General features: G+C 35.9%; 1 long non-coding RNA gene across 3 annotated transcripts in view; it reads left to right on the top strand.

Moving 5' to 3' along the window:
- The window catches only part of LOC107715218 (uncharacterized), an 18,098-nt gene extending 10,635 nt beyond the window's left edge, over positions 1-7,463 (top strand). For 2 of the 3 annotated variants that reach the window (XR_001637074.1, XR_001637076.1), the window contains exons 5-6: positions 4,177-4,234; positions 7,232-7,463. This is a non-coding gene — a long non-coding RNA (uncharacterized LOC107715218). The remainder of the gene's footprint in view (positions 1-4,176; positions 4,235-7,231) is intronic. The other variant, XR_001637075.1, reaches the window with a different exon arrangement.
- Positions 7,464-7,797: the final 334 nt, after the last annotated feature.

Below are 7,797 nucleotides of genomic sequence, written 5' to 3'. Positions count from 1 at the left end.
TCTACACTGCCCAAAACTCGCGTTTGAATCATCAGTGGCAAATCCTTTAAATGAAAACGTACTTACGTGAGTCAGAACTGCCGGCATTTTAGTCTAACGTTACTCTCCCAGGATCAGTAAACAGTCCTCCATAAAATGTGCTGCACACATCTGAATATTTTTGTTGAACTGTTCTGGAACAGTGTTGTAAATACAACTTAACCACTGATTTCTAGTTGTGTTCTCTTTTGGAAGTCCAAACAAAGTAGTTTCGCTTTCACAAGGAAACACACAGCGACTCCACAACTTGGCAGCGGTGGCAATAGCAAGAATTTAAATTTACGCCTTCTTTCTTTGCGTGAACATTTGGGCAGCGTTATGCAAATCTTTCCACATCATGACGTAGACATGTGGGGACATGTTAGAACGAGCCGTTTTAGGTAGGAGTGGTTGACTCTTAACTTTTATAAAGAATATCTCTTTGGATTTGAGACTTTAGTCTTTGCAACTTTACAGATCTTTTTATGCACCAAGAGCTTGTAACACTCCAAAGAGAAAGGAAAAATTGAAATTGCATCATATGACCCCTTTAACATCCAACTTTAACGATGAAATGCAGACAGAAAAAATGCATTTATTAATAGAAAAAAATAAAACCCTATTTAGGCCTGTATGTATAACCTTTGTACGTGACAATTATCACTTTCAATTAAAAAAATTTCTAGAAAAATGTTTTGTCATATTAGACAATATACCTAATGGCATAATTTGCTTTTCATTGCACAATGAATATCTGGAACTAGGGGTGTGCGATATATATCGTCTGCGATAATATCGTAATTGTCATTTTAACGATGTGCGATTTGACATTATCGAGTATTTTGCAAAAACCATCCTAAACATCCCTACAGAGCGCACGCATACATTACGTGAAGTCTAGAGGTGTTTCTTTCTTGAATGAATCAACCGTTTAAATGATTCGGTTCAATCGCAATGACTCACTTATTAACAGTGATTTGCTGCCACCTGCTGGCGGTTTTCATTTCAAATTTCGGCTTTTTCTTTTTTTCTTTTTTTCATGTTTTAAATCATTTCAAATATCAGTATTCAACGTTTTATGTTTAATATATCAAAACATTATTTATGCATTTGTAATTGCAGGTTAAATGCATTCATGTCTTGCATTAAACAAAATACATGTGTGTAAATACATCTAAATGCCACTTCAGATGCAGCTTCTGTGTTGATTTAATTTGCTTGGTAACAGCCCAAATGTCTTATTATTCTAATTCCCTGATTATATGTAAGAATGTGACATTTTATAAAGGTAAAAATGCCCATAAAATGCAAAAATCAGTTTAAACAAGATTAATTTCTATCAGTATGAACTGACCACCACACAGAATATGAAGAATATTAAAAACATTATGAGTCAGCTGTCTTCGGCAGTCCTTAAGGTACCAGCACAACAACACACTCAGCAAAATATCGTCTAATTATCGTCATCGATAAAATCCCAGAAAATATCGAGATATTATTTTTTGTCAATATCGCACACCCCTATCTGGAACATTGCGATTTTTACTAATTGAATTCATTTTAATTGTTTAAATTATTCATTCAATTACAGTAATTTATATTTTACCCCTGAGAACATGTCAGCATCCCTAGTGTGAACAACTTTAATGCAGCAAACGGAAAAAAAAAAAAAAAAAATTAAAGGATGCATCACATTACAAGAAATTCTTATAATTACAATAAGAATTTATTTAAAGTAATTGTCACTCCAGTTACATTTTGGTTTGTTGTTGTTTTATTTGACAACCAATTATCATTATTATTATTATTAATAATAATAATAATTTAAGTTTGCCAGCATACCACAAGCTCATTGCATTTTATTGAACGCTTTACAACACCTTTCAGTTCTGACTTCAGTTTATGAAAATTTAGCACCCAGAAACTTTAATTCAACAGTTGTCAGTTCATGCTTTCCCTGGGAATCGAACCCACACCCTTACCATTAGTTAGCGTGAGGATCTACTGTTTGAGCTTGAGGTAATAGCACTGCAATTCCTGCTCAAAATGTGGTTTGTGGTAGCAAGTTAGTAGGGGTGTCGAAATTAATCGTTTCTTCGATGCATCGCGTTGCAGACGAGGACGATTCGGTATCGGTTCAGTAATAGACCATAACCGATTATGACGTACTGACGCTTTTCTGACGTCATTTGTCTCGGTAGCATACATTAGGCGTGTTCGGCTTGAAGCGCCGCTGCGCACAATGATCAGTGTATGACCAAGTTCCGCGAGAGCGATAAGAGAGCGGACGGATCCTTATGCTTTCGCGGTTGGTGTCATACTCTCATCCTGCGCAGCGCTGCTTTAAATCGAACGCGCCTAATGGCGGAGGGACGCGAGTGCGAGTAATTAAAAATGCTCCAACTACTTTAAAAGCCGACATCTGGCCACATTTAGGCTTTTATGAACAACCTGAGCACGACCTGGAGAAGACACGCTGTGTGTAAGTCATGTCACGCACAATGAAATATGTAGGGGGTAGGGATGGGCAAATGAAGCCTCGTGAAGCACTGAGGGAAACTGACTGTTTCGGGAAAAGATTCAAAGCTTCGAGTGTCTCGAAAACAGCGCCATCTGGTGGTTCATAAAAATATAGCAGCCAAAAGCCTGTGAAAGATGCTCCGGAGGACGAGGCATCTACCACATATTCCACAGATCGATTCAAGTTATGTGCACAAATAAAAGCCTAACAGTGTTTGTGTTGAGTTTCTGAGAAATTCATTTACCCATTAAACTGTGCAATTTAATACCAGTACGAATATCAATATGATGTAATAGAAGAATAATGTACTCATATGAATTGCATATGACACACATTGAATTTTTCCGAAATAATTTGTATTCTTCATATTACTTATATGACTGGGTATCTAAAATGTAACTGAATAAATCCGGATTAAAACTTATTCGTTAAGTAAGATCTGGGGGATTGAACATTTCAACACGCAAAGTGAATCGCGCACATGACTGGACAGAAAGTGAAGCTTCATTTGTCATTGGTCATGTGATTTCAATGACAATTAACAACACAACACAAGCTTCGAATCGAGGCTTCATCTGGCATGCCTATTTATTCTCGACACAAGCTCAGATGCCTCAGTTCAAATGCCACATCACTAGCAGGGGGTAATACCACTAACTTAAGAAATCAGGTCAGGTACAGTTCATATATCTGACTGCTTGTATTTGACACAATTGAATAAATGTTAAGTAAAATTGAGGATGCAGTGCGTTGTCAATGCATTGTGTTGCATCGTGATATCGAATTGAATCGAATCGATGACATGATAATCGTAACCGAACCGAACCGTGAGACCAGTGTAGGTTCACACCCCTATAAGTTAGCTACTTCATTGCAGCCAGAGTAAAGGAATCTAATTATTGATAACTTCCACGATCACTGTTCTGTCTCAGAGGAAGCTCATTCACTGCTCATCTGTCACTCATATTACGTGTTCATAACCCGCCCTGTCTCCGTTGCGAACGTGTTACACTTCAGAAAAACATTTCTATGGATTAAACATGAAGCTAAAAACACTTGATTATGACAGTATATGATTTGTATGATTTTCATGAGATTCTGGCTATTTTCATAACAATACAGTGTGTTTACATGAGAAATGCTAAGCAGGTGTAGCGATTAGCTTGATATAAAAGGCTACAAATAACAAATTTCTGCAACATTATATGACCAAAACCTCATTAGATCACAATCTGAAGTTATTATAAACACTCAATGGTGGTTTAAAGCGAGTTTTGAGCATATTACAAAAAAAGCATAGTATAAATTTTATAAATTGTCTTATGTAGCTTGATGCTACAGTGTGCATGAATGGTCACAGATGCGTTTTCTTTGAAGCCTCGCCAGAGCCAATCACTGATTTAGGCACATAAAGCATGCTGTATGCTTATTGGCTCACTGACATTGACCAGATTAACCCCTTGGGTATCGAAATTTGGTACCGAACAACAAGACAAGGCAATTCAGTCTGTGCCAAAAAAGTATCGAACTCGATACCCAGCACTAAATGTGACATTAACTCAAGCAGCTAATGTGTTCTCAAATGACAGTGGAATGTTTTATACTTCTGATCTCACCGATTCTCTTTATCCCTGCAGGTGATGTTTGCCTGAAGAGGAAGCTTCAGCAAAGTTTCAAGGAAGGGAAGACTACTCTGTAAGTCCTCACAGTGTTATTTGTATTATTAAGGTTTTACTCCATATGTCTGTTATTTTAGCTACATTTAGGTTCCACAGCTCTAGTACCGTATTTTAGCACCAGCAAATGTAGTAGTCAGGAAACAGCATAAAATGGACGTTTCGTCGAAATAGTTAATTTAGAATCGCTGCAGTTCATCAGTTTCACAGAAGGTTAAGAAAAATTTCAAAGCTTAATAGAGTGGCGTTGAGAATGGCTACCTTGTTACAGCTTGGAAAAGTGTAAATGTTCCGCTTTTTTCACTTCGTATTGATGACCGCACGTTTTACATTTACTTGTCTTCAGTACCTGAGCATGCTTGGGTGCTGTCTTCACTTCATCTTGTTTTCAGTGGAAACCTTTCTTGAGATCAGTGACTCGTTTCTTGTGGAGTCTATTCTGCTTTTGTGTAACTTGTTTTACACACCTTGATTCTGTGCCACAATTGGCCTCCTCTTGTTTTCACTGGCTGTTGCATACTTCATTATGCGTTGGAAGAGTTCGCTGTCACTTGCACTAGTGCCACATTTATACTGGAATACACTTCACTGCATTTCCGGTTTCTCTGTGTGACGTGTAGAGTGAAACTTTTTCTGCTTTTGATTTTGGGATGGGTATCCAGATAGGGACAGACCAGAAAACATGGTCTGTTACCATTGCACATTAAATAGTGTGCCTATTCCAGTGCATTATTCCATGTTCTTCATATTAAGACACTGTTTAATTTGATCTACCATCTAATTATCTTATTGACATTGTTGATCAAAAGGGATTCAAACAGTTTCGAAGGAAAATGAACTTAACTTGAGAATAAAGCTACTGACATTATCAGTAAGCAAATGCCTTGCGTTTATTGAGAATGAAGCTGTGACTTGGAGTCTTTTTAATCACTTTTCAGAAGCCTGGCTTTTATTAAATGTACTTCATACCTGGCCCTTTGGGAATTTTTTTGTTTGTAACATTTGGGACAACTTGTTTTCTTTCTGTAAAATCCCTGAGTTAAGCTCATGAAAAATTGGGGCAAAAACAAAAGTGTTGCGTTTATAATTTTGTTCAGTGTATATTTGCACTTATACACATCTGTACGCAAATTTCTCTATTTATGAATAGACCTTTTCTAATGTCACTTCTCATTTTTGGTGGTTAAGCCACTTAGTGACACTTAAAAAAAAAAAAAAAAAAAAAAATATATATATAAGAATGAAGTCTCAGCAGCCTAAACAATCCGAATGACATAAATGTATCGATTTTACAGTTGTTGTTGTTTTTTGATCATGTTCTTTAATACATTTTTAATTTTGGCCCAAGTTGCACATTGTAATAACATTATCACAAGGACAGACACACTACAGTAATTTATTAAACTTCAATAATAGAAGTTCTCACTTATTCATTTCAATGCCTTTTAACTCTGTAGACTTCTAACTTGGATACATCTTTATTCTTGTATCAATGACTATTGGATACATCTTTGTTCTTGTGTCAGTAGGTACGTACGTTTACATGGACTCTTTTTGCTTCCATTGGAATGAATTCATTCTGATTGACGAATCCAAACGTAGTGTTTACATGAACGCTAAATAAAGTGATCGAGTTGATATGCGTGTTTATGTCACAAGATTCTGATCGAATTTACTCTTTTGACATGCGCACACTGCATGAATATACAGAGTTTTCCGCTGTTGTCGCATACTGTTTTAAAAAGCACACTTGATATTTATCTACTTCGGGTCCTAATTAGGCGACGACCAGCACATGAACTGTTGTGCTGTGCTGCTTACTTTATAAAGCAGTAAAAGTGCCCCTTCCCACACCCAAAATCAGTCGTCTGTGGATGATGGTCTTAAACAAGGACTGGTGGGATGTTGTGCTGCTCCACTTCACATACGCTGAGTGAAAGGGGAGTTTTATAATGACGGGACACTCACTTATGACACTTCATTCACCAGGAAGAACCGCTCGTTCCGCGCGTCATACGTCATTACGCTATTTTTATGTCCCTGCACATACGCAGTACTTTCCAGTTTCGGTTTTCAATCCGATCAAGTGTTTAAATGTCCTCTCGCTCGGATTACAAAAGGAATAAACCACCCCTTACAATCCGATCGAAATCTGAATCTGATCTGGCCAATTCAATCTGATTGACTTGGTTACATGTGATGTTTTTTTGTTTTTTTTCTGATTGTGCTTCTATTCCTATTACGAACAGATTAGTAGGGTCCATGTAAACGCGGCTAATGCCTATTATTACAAAGATTGGAATAAAGTAACCTTTTGTGAAGCACATTTACAGAAATGATAGCTAATGACAGACATATGTTGTAACACTACAGGATTTCAAAATGCTTTTAATGTTTTTGTTTCTGTTTCTTTTTTTATGTTGTGATCATTTAAACTATGGGTCTATCATAAAGCTACTTTCTGAGTACCAAATTAATAAATACTTAGTAATAAGAACTTAGAAGTGAACCAAATCCAGGTATTATAGATTTTCCGGTAGTTGAAAGAAAAGGTTTCTGTAGTGATGTTTCTTGTGATTAATGCTTCTGAAATTGTGCGAATAGAGTTCCTTGCACCTGCATCTGTAGGTGAATGTAACGAAATCATGCAAAAGCTGCGGAAACTACGTAGCAGTTTTCTATAAGCATTTTACCATCAATTTATGAAAAATAATGCACTTTGTTGTTATTGTCTGTTATTATGCTACTGATATTGTATGGACAAGTTGTGCATGTTAATTTTGAAGTTGTTCTAATTGACCATATGAAGCTACCTTGGGAGATTGACCATTGTCTTAAACTTGATAATCGTTAGTTTGAGAACTATATAAAAGAGGATACTGATAAAATTATTTTTGTTTTGTTCATAGCTACACCATAGTTGTACGTTACAGTTTATATGAAAAGCTGTCATCGCATCTTAAAGCGTACATTTGGGGTTTACATGTTTTCCCTTCTCCTTTTTGATTTCATTAAGAACCAATTCTGGACAGTCAAGTGGAGACTACTGCTTAATGAGGAAGATGGCGGCTCATGTTTTGCTTTTGGATTTGGAAAGAGACATTTTATTTGTTTCTGATTTGCTATGATATTTTAATTCATTCGCTAATGTGCTCAACAATTGTATGTATTTTCTCATATTTTACTGCATTGTTGCTTTGATGAAATGCCTGTATTTCAAATTTTAAAAATGCTTACTTGCCTTTTTTAAAAGAAAAATAAAAAAAATTGTGATTGAACAATATCGAGTTGCTCTTATTGGATGGAGAATAAGAATGACGTTTCGCAAATTATTTACTTTGCCATTTACATCGAAGTTTAACACGCCTTGGCCAGGTTTAAGTTTTTATTTTCTTATTTAAAAATAAAAATACAGGTCTGCTACGTTATTTACTTAACAAACTATGAATTATTAGCTGATATTCTAGGAGATATTTTCAAATATTAAAGGGTTTGTCATTTTCAACTGCACACAACAGTTTTTTATTTTGTTTTTATTTTTTTTTATTCATTTGATGTACTCCATAATTATGAAGCTTTTGC

This window comes from Sinocyclocheilus rhinocerous, unplaced genomic scaffold (genome assembly GCF_001515625.1).
Source record: "Sinocyclocheilus rhinocerous isolate Xijiao unplaced genomic scaffold, SAMN03320098_v1.1 scaffold659, whole genome shotgun sequence".
Lineage (NCBI taxonomy): Eukaryota > Metazoa > Chordata > Actinopteri > Cypriniformes > Cyprinidae > Sinocyclocheilus > Sinocyclocheilus rhinocerous.
This window is presented reverse-complemented; position numbering and strand designations above follow the sequence as displayed.